Genomic DNA, 14,829 nt, shown 5'->3' with positions numbered 1-14,829 from the left:
GTAGTAGGCTAGCCTGCACTCCTTAACAGCACATCTTGGCTAGCTGCAGTCCACATCGTCACTCTCTTGAGCCCCCTTTGTCCTGATCTTGTCCACATTCTACATTGTGGCCACATTTTTTAATAGGCGTGTAGAGATGATTCCAAGATACATTTTGATCTGATTGTGAGTAGATCTTCCTGACCATTTCTGGAGGTAGTCAGGCGTGCATTGTGTCTGGATATCAATCAAGTGTAAACAGATCTGGATGGTCAAATCATAATTATACTGGCCTCTAAAATCATTGACAGGTAGTACCATTGGCATCAAATTGTCTTAACATAAATAAATAAATATTATTTTGAAAGAATATCTGTCAAATAATTTGCATACAGGGAGGCCCCATCTAATCTGGTCACAATGCGGACACAGTGAACGGATAAGAGACACATTTTAATACAATGTGCAGACACAACAAACCTTGATCAGTTAGTGATTGGATCATTTTGATCAGATCATTAAAAAACATGTTAGCGCAAAGTATAAACAAGGCTTTGTAGGCCTAACTAACTTTTACTGACCTTTTTAGTAGTTTAGTAGTTCAATCTCCATCACATGCTTCATTGCTTGTCCCACTCAAAATAGCACTCATATTTGTGCAGTGGTGTAAAGTTCTTAAGTAAAAATACTTGAAAGTACTACTTAAGTAGTTTTTTGGGGTATCTGTACTTTACTTTACTATTTATATTTTTGAAAACATGTACTTTTTACTTCAAACATTTTCCCTGACACCCAAAAGTACTCGTTACATTTTGAATGTTTAGCAGGACAGGAAAATGGTCTAATTCACACACTTATCAAGAGAACATCCCTGGTCATCCCTACTGCCTCTGATCTGGTGGACTCACTAAACACATGCTTTGTTTGTACATTATGTCTGAGTGTTTTTTTTCTTTTTTCTCACCTTTATTTAACCAGGTAAGCCAGTTGAGAACAAGTTCTCATTTACAACTGCGACCTGGCCAAGATAAAGCAAAGCAGTGCGATAAAAACAACAACACAGAGTTACATATGGGGTAAACAAAACATAAAGTCAAAAATACAACAGAAAATATACACTGCTCTAAAAAAATAAAGGGAACACTTAAACAACACAATGTAACTCCAAGTCAATCACACTTCTGTGAAATCATACTGTCCACTTAGGAAGCAACACTGATTGACAATAAATGTCACATGCTGTTGTGCAAATGGAATAGACAACAGGTGGAAATTATAGGCAATTAGCAAGACACCCCCAATAAAGAAGTGGTTCTGCAGGTGGTGACCACAGACCACTTCTCAGTTCCTATGCTTCCTGGCTGATGTTTTGGTCACTTTTGAATGCTGGCGGTGCTTTCACTCTAGTGGTAGCATGAGACGGAGTCTACAACCCACACAAGTGGCTCAGGTAGTGCAGCTCATCCAGGATGGCACATCAATGCGAGCTGTGGCAAGAAGGTTTGCTGTGTCTGTCAGCGTAGTGTCCAGAGCATGGAGGCGCTACCAGGAGACAGGCCAGTACATCAGGAGACGTGGAGGAGGCCGTAGGAGGGCAACAACCCAGCAGCAGGACCGCTACCTCCGCCTTTGTGCAAGGAGGAGCAGGAGGAGCACTGCCAGAGCCCTGCAAAATGACCTCCAGCAGGCCACAAATGTGCATGTGTCTGCTCAAACGGTCAGAAACAGACTCCATGAGGGTGGTATGAGGGCCCGACGTCCACAGGTGGGGGTTGTGCTTACAGCCCAACACCGTGCAGGACGTTTGGCATTTGCCAGAGAACACCAAGATTGGCAAATTCGCCACTGGCGCCCTGTGCTCTTCACAGATGAAAGCAGGTTCACACTGAGCACATGTGACAGACGTGACAGAGTCTGGAGACGCCATGGAGAACGTTCTGCTGCCTGCAACATCCTCCAGCATGACCGGTTTGGCGGTGGGTCAGTCATGGTGTGGGGTGGCATTTCTTTGGGGGGGCCGCACAGCCCTCCATGTGCTCGCCAGAGGTAGCCTGACTGCCATTAGGTACCGAGATGAGATCCTCAAACCCCTTGTGAGACCATATGCTGGTGCGGTTGGCCCTGGGTTCCTCCTAATGCAAGACAATGCTAGACCTCATGTGGCTGGAGTGTGTCAGCAGTTCCTGCAAGAGGAAGGCATTGATGCTATGGACTGGCCCGCCCGTTCCCCAGACCTGAATCCAATTGAGCACATCTGGGACATCATGTCTCGCTCCATCCACCAACGTTGCACCACAGACTGTCCAGGAGTTGGCGGATGCTTTAGTCCAGGTCTGGGAGGAGATCCCTCAGGAGACCATCCGCCACCTCATCAGGAGCATGCCCAGGCGTTGTAGGGAGGTCATACAGGCACATGGAGGCCACACACACTACTGAGCCTCATTTTGACTTGTTTTAAGGACATTACATCAAAGTTGGATCAGCCTGTAGTGTGGTTTTCCACTTTAATTTTGAGTGTGACTCCAAATCCAGACCTCCATGGGTTGATACATTTGATTTCCATTGATAATTTTTGTGTGATTTTGTTGTCAGCACATTCAGCTATGTAAAGAAAAAAGTATTTAATAAGATTATTTCATTCATTCAGATCTAGGATGTGTTGTTTAAGTGTTCCCTTAATTTTTTGAGCAGTGTATATACAGTGTGTGCGAATGTAGTAAGTTATTTTAAATTTTTAGTCATTTAGCAGACGCTCTTATCCAGAGCGACTTACAGGAGCAATTAGGGTTAAGTGCCTTGCTCAAGGGCACATCGACAGATTTTTCACCTAGTCGGCTCGGGGATTAGAACCAGCGACCTTTCGGTTACTGGCACATCGCTCTTACCCACTAAGCTACCTGCCGCCCCAATAAATAGGCCATAGTGCAAAATAGTTACAATTTCGTATAATACTGGAATGATAGATGTGCAAAAGATGATGTGCAAATAGAGATACTGGGGTGCAAATTAGCAAAATAAATAACAATATGGGGATGAGGTAGTTGGGTGGGCTAATTTCAGAAAGGCTGTGTACAGGTGCAGTGATCGGTAAGCTGCTCTGACAACTTGTTGGAGCATGCCCCTGGCTATCTGTAAAAAATAAAATAATAATAATAAAATAAACTATGCTTGGTTTGCTTTATATACGGTATTTGAAATGATTTATACTTTTGATCGGCCTACTTAAGTATATTTTAGCAATTACTTGTACTTTTGATACTTAAGTATATTTAAGTAGTATTATACTGGGTGAATTTCACTTTTGAGTCATTTCCTATTAAGGTATATTAACTTTTACTCAAGTATGAAAATTGGGTACTTTTTCCACCACTGTATTTGTGTTGCCATTTATTGGCCTATTATTAGTTCATGAGAAGTATTCCCTACACACACACACACACACACACACTGGAGCTACCTCTAGGGGGCTTACTGAGTTCATGAGAATGTATGAGAGAGAGAGAGAGAGAGAGAGCGAGAGAGAGCAAAGCGCGAACGAGAGATTTGTACATTTGTAGTCTACAGACGTCGATTGATAAACGTTTTCATCTGAAACAAGAAGACAGCAAAGTAGGTCTACCAACACAGAGGGAGAAAAGTAGTCTACATTGCGCGCTGTTCATACAAAGGTTTCAGTCAATGTGGTAAGTACAAGCCCTCCCGCTGTCCTAGGCTTCTGGCCAACTGTTTTGTAGGCAACAACAACGCTACAATAGTACCAAGTCGACTATTATCAGTGTAGTTATAGAACACAGTAGTGCTACAAAATGTCAACAGAACACCCGAGGTTACAATGTTGAGAGTCTCTAAGGCAAAGTGTTGCCGTAGCCTAGTCTCAAGGTGACATGTTATGTTATGCAGGTATTTGCACTGTTTTACTTGGCGCTATCGACCATGTAGCTAGTAAGCTAGTAACAAGCCTATAGGCTATGTGTAAGCTTCATACATTTGTTGAGGCCTTTACTAAATAAGGAGACATTCTAGGTGCATGTAGGCTATTGCATTTACAAGAAGGGACTTACCAAGAAGAACCCGGTTTAGGACATGTATCATGTTCTATCACCATAAAAAGATGCTTGAAGGTGCATCACCGTATCATGACTTTGCCAGTACTGTAGGCCAGGGATCATTAACTAGATTTTCTTGAGTGGATGGTCGGAACATAATTAAAAATAATTTGTAAACTGCAAGTTCACCTCAAGAAGCACAAACATATAATATTTGACTAAAACATAATCATTTCAAACCTTGCTTAGGTTTGTATACGATCACGTGTCTCTCTATAATGCGTGAGAATACTTGGGAACAGATTTCCTAAATTAAAATGACTTGGAGCTGATTTGCTGGTGTTTTTAAAGTATTATGTACAACAATTAAACTTATATAAAACATAAAAAATAAAAATGTTGTTATTTTGCTCAGGCAGCCAGTTGGGGAACCCTGCTATACTATTTGTCTAGGGTTTCTCTGAGAAGTTGGTAGAGAGATTTTAAATTATTACTTAAGACTGTAGGGTCTTAAATAGATAACAAATGTGTCAGTGCAAGGAAACATAGACACCCCGTTATATAGGCCTAAGCAATGTTTGAGAAGGAGAGGATACTTGCCGTAACTGCAACGAAATGTCAGCAGTCTGGCAGGGTAAAGGCTGGTTAACATAGGCTACACACACAGACCGTGCGTCCTATGTAATCAGTATGTTCCGCTGGCCTTGCAACCAAATAGGCTATATGCAGATAGTTGATTGCATATCACATATCATAGAGGCCTATTTATCGCAAACATCCTGACAATTATATGGTCTTTAGACCTGCATATAGATAATATACATTCAAACTCAATATATAGCCTATATATATTAATTTACAACGTTGACAACTGTTTTCCCGGTTTATCCCGAGTCAGTAGGAATAGAAAGAGGATTATTTTTTAAATGATATCTCGAGCGGATGCTGCTGTAAATGCATGCATGCGCTGTTCTGTTTGTGTTACATAACCGCTGCATGCTGCTGTGTGCTCGTGCTGTGAGTGTCTGACCGGCCATGCATGCACCAGAGGTGAATGCATGCTTTATTACCAGTCTGACCGAGAGGAGCATTGCATAATCTATTAGTGCATAGATCTGATGCTTTTATCTGCCAAACAAGACCTATGTATGTAATTTGCATATCCTGCTATTTGCGGTTTTCATATTTTTTATTTAAAATAGAATATCCGACGTTCCAATCATCAACTCAATGTTAATATTTGTCCTTAAACCTGCATTGACATTAATGGAGAGATATTGTGGTATGGTTATAGGGGGAGAGAAAAAGAGAAACCACTTATAGGTGGAATTTTAGTCATGATAAAATAAGTAAAGGTAGGGTACATATTCTGTTTAGGAAATTACCTTATTAAAGAATACACTGAATACAACATAGTCTTCTGTCTGACATACAGTAGCCTATGTTGTGTATTGGCAGAATGGCAGTACAGAGTTGAACTAACTGTATTTGAAATAACAAACTACAGAACAGGATTCTCTGTTTGCCAGCCCCTCAGTTAGTTCCAAAGGTTTATTTTATGAAGCAACTTCTATCAGTAGCTACTGCTCTTGATTAGAAACACAGGCATGCCAGACATGTACTGTAGAATTGAATTGAATAGATTAAAATACAATATAAGAGATTCTTTGTCTATTTTGTGATAAATGTAAATTTGTCTTCTGCCTCAACAATGCATCATAGGGGCCGTATTTTGAAAGTTACAAATCTTGAAAACTTGATGCATTGTGGAAAAGTGTGCATTAGGCTTGGGCGGTATACCGTATATACCGTATACCGGGGTATTTGGAAATAGCCACGGGATGGTTTTTCAAAACCGTTGAAACTAAGTTTTTCAATAGATTTTAATAATTATTTTACATTATGGTGCTTACCGTAGTTTCCCAGAACAGTTGAGCCGGTCATGTGTTTGTTTGTAAATAGCACAATGGGAGAAAGCGAGAGCAGGTGAGTCCAGCTGTGTATTGACAGGGGTCGCGTTTTTATATTGAAAGTCGTGTTTTTTTGCTTCAATAGAGCGATCAGGGAAGTGCAACTATAGTTTTCCTTCACAGAAAATACAATAGTGCAACACTATTTGGCTGGTAGCCACACAAGTAACTAAGCTTACAATGAAAGAGCAAGGTATTTTTTGCAAAAAACGATGCATGGCCATCATATTTCTAATGTTTATCATAGAAATATTGTAACCAGCTACATTTCCTAATGTTTTGCTGAAGTTAATCTTGCATTTTAACAGAGAAAAGTAGGCTGGCTGCACCGAGAAAAGTACCAGAGAAAAGTAGCTCGACATCAGTCAGAGAGCAGTCTGCTGATAGAATGCCTGTTCATGAATTCTCATCCGAGTGGAGAAGTGCAACTGAAGCACAAAATTAGTTTGATGCAGAAGCATTTTAGATCTGTTTTTACAAAACGCAGCAAGACATTTCTTATGCGTTTTATCTTTTTTTTTTTTTTCCTGTGTGAAAAATTAAGAATGCTGCGTTAGGGTGAACCCTAAGTTGAACTTGTTAGTTTTCTGAGTAAGTGGCTGAATGAATAAGGTCATGGGGCATCATAATGTAGAGAAGAAGTCGGATGAGTTATCTGTACAGCTGCCATCGCATTTCCTTGCCTTTTTTCTCCTCTCTGTACTGGGCTATGATTTCCCATTGTAGCCAATTCAATTGCAGAAATTCCTTTACCATTTTTTTTTTATTCCAGAAATTCTGTTACATAATTTTGAGTTATAATCACGTAATAATTCATAAACAAAATGTATATCAGTAAAAACACAAATTAATTGATAGGTCTACCTTTACTTGTTACTTCTGTGAAATGTCATTATCCTCCCTCCTCATGAGGGAGAGAAATTAGAAAATATCTTAAAAGATATGTGGGGTTTTTGGTAATGGAATTTCAAGGCACAAGGCAATGTTTCTTAAACTTAGAGAGGGCAGAACATTTTTTCCTAAACTAAATATAAGTGTTGATATTAGTTGGCAGGGGTCTTTCAACATTATTGTGTTTTGATGTATTTCTAATAACTTGTAAAACTTTTTCTGGTAGATGTTTTCTAAGACTCATTTTCCATCTGTTTGACAAGAAATCAAAGCCTTTGCTTATTTCACATTTCTTGGGATGGAAAATTATAGAAAAATGTATATGCCTTAATTTCTCAAAAAGATATACTCTTACAGTAGCTTTCATTTCACACCCAATGGACATGCTCCTATGAACTTAGGGTCATTTCCATGTAAAAGGACCCATCTAGTTAGTCTGTCATTATTTTATGTGCTAAGCCTACCTGATGTGATGTCTCTCTCTCTCTCTCCCCTCTGGCCCACTTGCACTGGCACACATCCAGCTGATGTGCAGACCATTACTTTTACAGAATTTTCATGACTGTACGAAGCTTGTTTAATTTGCTGACCAAAAATGTGCTGAAACTGTGCAAATAACTCACTTATTAACAAGGAATATCAACAAATGTGCACACGCGGATCTGCTCTTTGATCTCAATAGGCATCTCGCAACCGGGGAGGATTGAAAGACCACTCTGCCTGTCAATAAAATACAATCCTACTCCGATGCAGAAATTGGGAAAACAGCAATAAATTGCATCTAGAGCACACTCTGGTCCATTTGGACAACTCAAATGTACACTACATGACCAAAAGTATGTGGACAACTGCTCGTCGAACATCTAATTCCAAAATCATGGGCATTAATATGGAGTTGGTCCCCCCTTTGCTGCTATAACAGCCTCCACTCTTCTGGGAAGGCTTTCCACTAGATGTTGGAACACTGCTGCGGGGACTTGCTTCCATTCAGCCACAGGATCAGTAGTGAGTTCGGGCACTGATGTTGGGCGATTAGGCCTGGCTCGCAGTCGGCGTTCCAATTCATCCCAAACATGTTCGATGGGGTGGAGGTCAGGGCTATGTGCAGGCCAGTCAAGTTCTTCCACACCGATCTCGACAAACCATTTATGTATGGACCTCGCTTTGTGCATGGGGGCCATTGTCATGCTGAAACAGGAAAGGGCCTTCCCCAAACTGTTGCCACAAAGTTGGAAGCACAGAATCGTCTAGAATGTCATTGTATGCTGTAGCATTAATATTGCCCTACACTGGAACTAAGGGGCCTAGCCCAAACCATGGAAAACAGCCCCAGACCATTATTCCTCCTCCACTAAACTTTACAGTTGGCACTGCATTCGGGCAGGTAGCGATCTCCTGGCATCCACCAAACCCAGATTTGTCCGTTGGACATCCAGATGGTGAAGCGTGATTCCTCACTCCAGAGAATGCGTTTCCACTGCTCCAGAGTCCAATGTGTGCCAGCTTTACACTACTTGCCAACCGATGCTTGGCATTGCGCATGGTGATCTCGGCCATGGAAACCCATTTCATGAAGATCCCGACGAACAGTTATTGTGCTGACGTTGCTTTCAGAGGTTGTTTTGAACTCGGTTGTGAGTTTTGCAACTGAGGACAGACAATTTTTACGAGCTACACTTCAGCACTTGGCAGTCCCGTTCTGTGAGCTTGTGTGGCCTACCACTTTGTGGCTGAGCCGTTGTTGCTCCTAGACGTTTCAAATTCACAATAACAGCACTTACAGTTGACCGAGGCAGCTCTAGCAGTGCAGAAATTTGACGAACTGACTTGTTAGAAAGGTGGCATCCAATGACGGTGCCACGTTGAAAGTCACTGAGCTCTTCAGTAAGGCCAGTACTGCCAAAGTTTGTCTATGGAGATTGCATGGCTGTGTGCTCGATTTTATACACCTGTCAGCAACGGGTGTGGCTGAAATAGCCAAATCCACTAATTTGAAGGGGTGTCCACATACTTTTGTATGTGTAGTGTGTATTATTTTTGTCCGACAATTTTGTTGTTGTTGTCCTGGACAAGTGTTAATGTCGAGGCACACACACGCAGAAACACTGCATCTCTGTATTATTTTTCCTCCATGTTGTTGTTGTTCTACAGATTTTCCCTGACTGAGAGATTTAGTCTTTATTAAATTTAGAGGTTATATACCTATGTCCTTGACGTGTGCTGAATGCAGCCGGAAGCCAGCCTGGGCCCTTGTCAAAAGTAGCGCACTCTATAGGGAATAGGGTGGCATTTGGGACACAAGCAGTGAGTCATCAGGGCTAATGGGGGAGAGGAAACATGCACAATTTAATCTGGAGTGGAGGGCTCTTCATCTCTCTGTGTGTGTGTGTGTGTGTGTGTGTCTGTGTGTGTGTGTGTGTTTAATCTGTGATGGCTGCTGACTGCTAACTGCCCACTCATAGGAGCTTTGTTGTCTAATAGGGCAAACCCAACCCTGCCCTGTTGTTATGGGGAGATTGATCTAATGTAACTAGCTAGCTAACTTCTGTCTCTCTGTCTCGCTGTTTCTCTCTCTCTCTCTCTCTCTCTCTCTCTCTCTCTCTCTCTCTCTCTCTCTCTCTGTAAATCTATGGAACTAGTGGAGTTGGAGGAGAATAGTTTATTTACAGTTAATTGGAGGCATTATACCAATAGCAGCTGGTGAGAGTTGAATTACATGATACACATTTACAATTGTCTGGGTTATCCAGTTGTTGTTATCTACCTAAGCAAGGCATGATATGAATGTTCACGGAATACATACAGCAGTATAACTGTATAGGCCAAGTGTATTTGGAATGGAAGGAACCATATTGAAATCCAGAAATGTACATCTGTATAGGGTGTCCAATCAAAATGCATCTTTTGACCAATGGGTAAAATAATATGTTAATTGTGTAGATAATCCTCTATGAAAACCAATGACCTCATGTCTCTATCATAATACATTCAAAAGTTATTGGAGTTTTTTACCCTTGTAGGATGGCCAGAATTTGGGTGACTAAATCAATGGATGCCAGAGAAAAAAAGTGGTAATAAATTAGGAAAATCGCATCGCGTCAGCTAGGCTGGATTTTGTGAAGAATTAAGGCTATTGGCTACCTAACAGGCTCACTTTCCCATTGAACTCGTCATCTTTCTTCTCGAATCCGCAGGACGTAAAACAATATAAAGGTAAGATGGATATCGACTTTGAGACATGACATGTAGTATTTTTAAATTTTTGTATACGTTTTTCATATTAATTCAAAATTCCTGTTATTTTTCAATGATTTCTCACTAAAACAAGCCTCTGTGAAATGTCAATGGAGCACTGAGCGTATACCAAGCTTTTTATTACAAATCAAATCAAAGTTTATTGGTCACGTACACAGATTTGCAGATGTTCTTACAGGTGCAGCGAAATGCTTGTGTTTTTAGCTCCAACAGTGCAGTAATACCTAGCAATGCAATACAAAACAATACACACAAAATCCAAAAAGAAAGAAATTTAAGAAATGTCTGAACGAATCCAATTAAAAAAGGAACCATTTCAGGTCATCAGTGATGTGCACGCTAAGGAACTTCAAGTTTTTGACCCTATCCACTCCGGCCCCGTCGATGTGGATGGGGGTGTGCTCTCTCTACTGTCTCCTGTAGTCCACGTTGAGGGAGAGGCTATTTTCCTGGCACCACTCCGCCAAGGCACTCACCTCCTCTCTGTAGGCTGTCTCATCATTGTTGGTAATCAGGCCTACCCCTGTTGTGTCATCAGCAACTTGATGATTGAGTTGGAGACGTGGCTGGCCACGCAGTCATGGGTGAACAGGGAGTATAAGAGGGGGCTGAGCACGCACCCCTGTGCGGCCCCAGTGTTGAGGATCAGCGTGGCGGAGGTGTTGTTGCCTACCTTCACCACTTGGGGTTGGCCCGTCAGGATGTCAAGGATCCAGTTGCACAGAGAGAGGTTCAGACCCAGGGCCCTGAGCTTAGTGATGAGCTTGGAGGGCACTATGGTGTTGAAGGCTGAGCTTTAGTCGATGAACAGCATTCTCACATAGCTATTCCTGTTGTTCAGGTAGGATCGGGCAGTGCGATGGCGATTGCGTCGTCCGTGGATCTGTTGGGGCGGTATGCAAACTGTAATGGGTCTAGGGTGTCAGGTAAGATGGAGGTGATATGGTCCTTAGCTAGCCTCTCAAAGCACTTCTTGATTACAGAAGTGAGTGCTATAGGGCGATAGTCATTTAGTTCAGTTACCTTTGCTTTCTTGGGTACAGGAACGATGGTGGACATCTTGAAGCAAGTGGGGACAACAGATTGGGATAGTGAGAGATTGAATATGTCCGTAAACACTCTGCGCTCTGAGGATGCGGCTTGGGATGCCGTCTGGCCCGGCAGCCTTGGGAGGGTTAACACGCTTAAATGTCTTACTCAAGTCGGCCTTTTACATTTAATTAAGCTTGTCATGCTTTAGCTTTTTGCGACCCGCGGATACAACTTTGAAGACGACGACCACAAAATGTAAAATCCTCAGAAGTTATTCCAAGAAACCTGCACAGCTATGTCAACAGAGCTCGGTGCTTTTTATCGGATGTATTAGGTTACAAAATCTGACTTTTGGGATATAATGTTAATTATGTGTTAGAGAAAGACCCACTGAATGATTCAGAACATGGATAATCACGTTTGTCTTGGTAAAATGTATTTTATAACATAAGGAAGTGAAATGTCATCACCAAAGCGCGTTTTCACCCACTCTGGGCAGAGTGGGTGGACACCCTAATTTGTATACAAAATTGTGCACTGAAAAGTGTAAGACGTCGATGATAGGGCAGTCACACTTGAGTATTTGTAAAGAAAACATAAGGACATTTGCATTTGAAGGCTCTCTCTCTGGGTGAAACTGCCAAAGCGTTGGGGATTGGGGGAGGAATAGAGAAGAGTGGTGGTGACAAAGAAGAGAAGAGAATGCAGGACTAGACATTTACTCTGACTATTTAGCTAATCTGTTATTGATTAGAACAAACACACTGCCACATTTTGAGTTAGGGTTTTGTATTGGCAGGCTGCACACACTATCCTCACATTTAGGCTACAGTTAACAACTGAACAACATACAACTGAAAACCCTTTTGTAATAAGTAGCTCTTATACCTGTGTTGTAAATACACTAATAACAACATGGATTACCTTGTTAGATTGTACTTTAGTAAATGCATTTTAATTGCATAGTAATGGAGGATGTGTTTCTGGAAATCATGTTAGACACTGTGATTGGTCGTTTGACAGAGGTGGGCGGCTCCAAGGCAGACATACGCACCTCCTGAATCCTATGTTTCCCTGGCCAGTCTGCCTCTGAGCCCGCTGTGTTGTGATTGGACCTGTGACCAGTGTGATAAATGAGTGGTGTTTGACTCTGTGATTCTTTGACAGTAGTGGGCCACTCCAAGGCAGACACACTCCTCCTATGTGTCCTTGTCCAGTCCTTGTGTGATCTGATCTGGGACCAGTGGGATAAATGAGTGGCCTGGCTGAGGAGCGCAGCGTTGGGACACCCCACAAAGCACACACAGGTGAGGGGACCGGACTCTCAGACCTCGCATGAACCTTTTTACTTTGTAAGAAGCATAGGATGACTTATGCTCTTTTACGAAGTCAAGTAAATCAAGTGATTTTTACAGAAGCTGTACTATGTGTATGAAGATGCTAAGAATGAACTGAATGATCAACAGTTGAGCCCTGTGTTTGTTCTACTTTATAATTTGATCCATTGTCAACCATATCGAAACCATGATCAGAAATCAGTGTTCTTTCATGTCCGTGCCTAACTGTGTGTTATTGTAGTCCTGCTAACCCTCGTCTGTCTCGGACTGTGTGTTATTGTAGTCCTGCTAACCCCCGTCCGTCCCTAACTGTGTGTTATTCTAGTCTTGCTAACCCCCGTCTGTCTCGGACTGTGTACTGAGGTCCCTTCGTCTAATCCCTGTCTCTGTCCCTGCTATCTCCCCCAGTAGGATGTCGTGGGTCCGAGGCTTCTTCGTAGCCAAAGTGGACGAACGAAAGACCGCGTGGGGGGAGCGCAATGGCAGCAAGTCCAACAAGCGGAAGAACGGTCGCTCAGGGTCGTCTCTCTGCAAGCCCCGCTGCATGAGCTGCCTGCGGGACGCTGAGGACCTGGATCCCACCCCTCCCACCCCCCAGCACTACCACCGTGGAGGAGGGGAGTCCGGCCTCAGCGGAGGGGGTAACTTTGGGATGCGCTGTGGCTGGCAGGAGGACCACTATGGGAAACGGACCGGGGTCGCGGGAGACCTGGGGTTGAAGGCTGTGGATCTGGGGTTCGATGACGGAGACCTGACAGGGAGGAAAGGTCCAGGGGAGGAGGATTTGGGGGAAAGAATGGGGGAGGACGGAGGAACATGCAAAGCCTTCACAGCCGCTGAGTGCTGGATGCGTGTTGTACGAGTGTTCCAGTCGAAAAAGTTCACGTCGGCGAAACTGGAATGTCTGTACCAGCGCTACTTCTTTAGGCTCAACCAGAGCTCTCTGACTATGCTGATGGGTGTCCTTGTCATAGTATGCGGCGTCATGCTAGCCTTCCACTGTGTCCACGCTCCACCCGACGTAGCCTACGCCTCGGTGCTCTCCGTGGCCATGGCCCTCTTCCTGTCCATGATGGTGGTGTGCAACAGGAACGGCTTCCACCAGGACTACATGTGGATCGTCAGCTACCTGGTGATCGGGGTGCTACTGGTGGTCCAGGTGTTCGGGGTGTTGATGGTGGCCCCCCGGAGCGCCTCTGAGGGGATCTGGTGGTCCGTGTTCTTTATATACATAATCTATACGCTGTTGCCGGTGAGGATGAGAGCTGCAGTGCTGAGTGGAGGGGTACTGTCTACCATACACCTCATCACCGCATGGCAACTCAACCAGGACGATGTTTTCCTATGGAAACAGGTAGGGCTCTACAGTCAACATGATATGATACCATACAACTTTATTGGAAACAGGTAGGATTAAACAATCAACTTTTTTGAATACAATGCAATTCATCATATTCAGCTGGTGGCCGTTTTGATACACAGTCCAACTTTATTACCCCTCATGGGGAAATCACACTTGCTGTAAAGTGTTGACGTAACATGGCTTTACACTCTATTCAGCAAGTTTTGTTGATCAGTATCTGTATGATTTTGATGACAATAATCATCTTTGTCTGTGCATTGGTTGGAAATCAGCTTTATTGAGAATAGCTTCTTGAATCCAGAGGGGTATACTACGAGATCTACTCAGGGTTTTCTAGAGCTATCCAGCTTCACATTCCTGCTCAGACGTCATCTGTACTATGACGGTGGATATTGCTCGTCCGCCTGCTGCTAACTCTAGCAGGCTTGTAACTGCGCGTGCATGTCGCACATGGCTAGTCGAATGGCCGAACTCTTTATTGAGAGTCAGTGCCACATATTCATTTGTGCCGTAATCAAAATGAAAGAAAAGTTATCTTGCAAATCCAGCAGGCTATGGTGTGAAATAGGCCATCTTTATTTTACTACTTATCGTTAATGCCGTCTTTGGTGTGGTTAGCAATGCACAAGCACATTTTTTCCCACTTCTATCACTAGAATAATTGTATTAAGTCATATAAAAGTTTTACTGTGCATGAAGTTTTAATTGCGTTCTGTCATTACTGAATGTGCAATGTGCTAGAAAATAGTAATGTTATTAAAATACCTAACACACATTTTTTATTTTTTTATTTAATAAAATATTTAGGCAGTCGTCTTCCTTAAATGAAGGGGATGATGACACAATCTTTGCGAGAGGGAGGGAATCTGATTTCATTGGTCCTCAACTCATGGCTCAGACACTTCATTCAGGATAAATGGAGTTAGCCTGCCTGGAGCAGGTTACTTCTGAAGGAT

General features: G+C 42.8%; 1 pseudogene across 1 annotated transcript in view; it reads left to right on the top strand.

Annotated features, from left to right (window-relative positions):
• The first annotated feature begins 3,480 nt into the window (after window positions 1-3,480).
• LOC311149341 (adenylate cyclase type 6-like) overlaps window positions 3,481-14,829 on the top strand; it is an 86,967-nt pseudogene continuing 75,618 nt past the window's right edge. Inside the window, exons 1-3 of the transcript XR_014615682.1 lie at window positions 3,481-3,662; window positions 12,341-12,480; window positions 12,919-13,864. The product of XR_014615682.1 is annotated as an adenylate cyclase type 6-like (transcript). The remainder of the gene's footprint in view (window positions 3,663-12,340; window positions 12,481-12,918; window positions 13,865-14,829) is intronic.

The sequence above is a fragment of the Coregonus lavaretus genome (assembly GCF_964263955.1).
Source record: "Coregonus lavaretus genome assembly, chromosome: 22".
Classification (NCBI taxonomy): domain Eukaryota; kingdom Metazoa; phylum Chordata; class Actinopteri; order Salmoniformes; family Salmonidae; genus Coregonus; species Coregonus lavaretus.
This window is presented reverse-complemented; position numbering and strand designations above follow the sequence as displayed.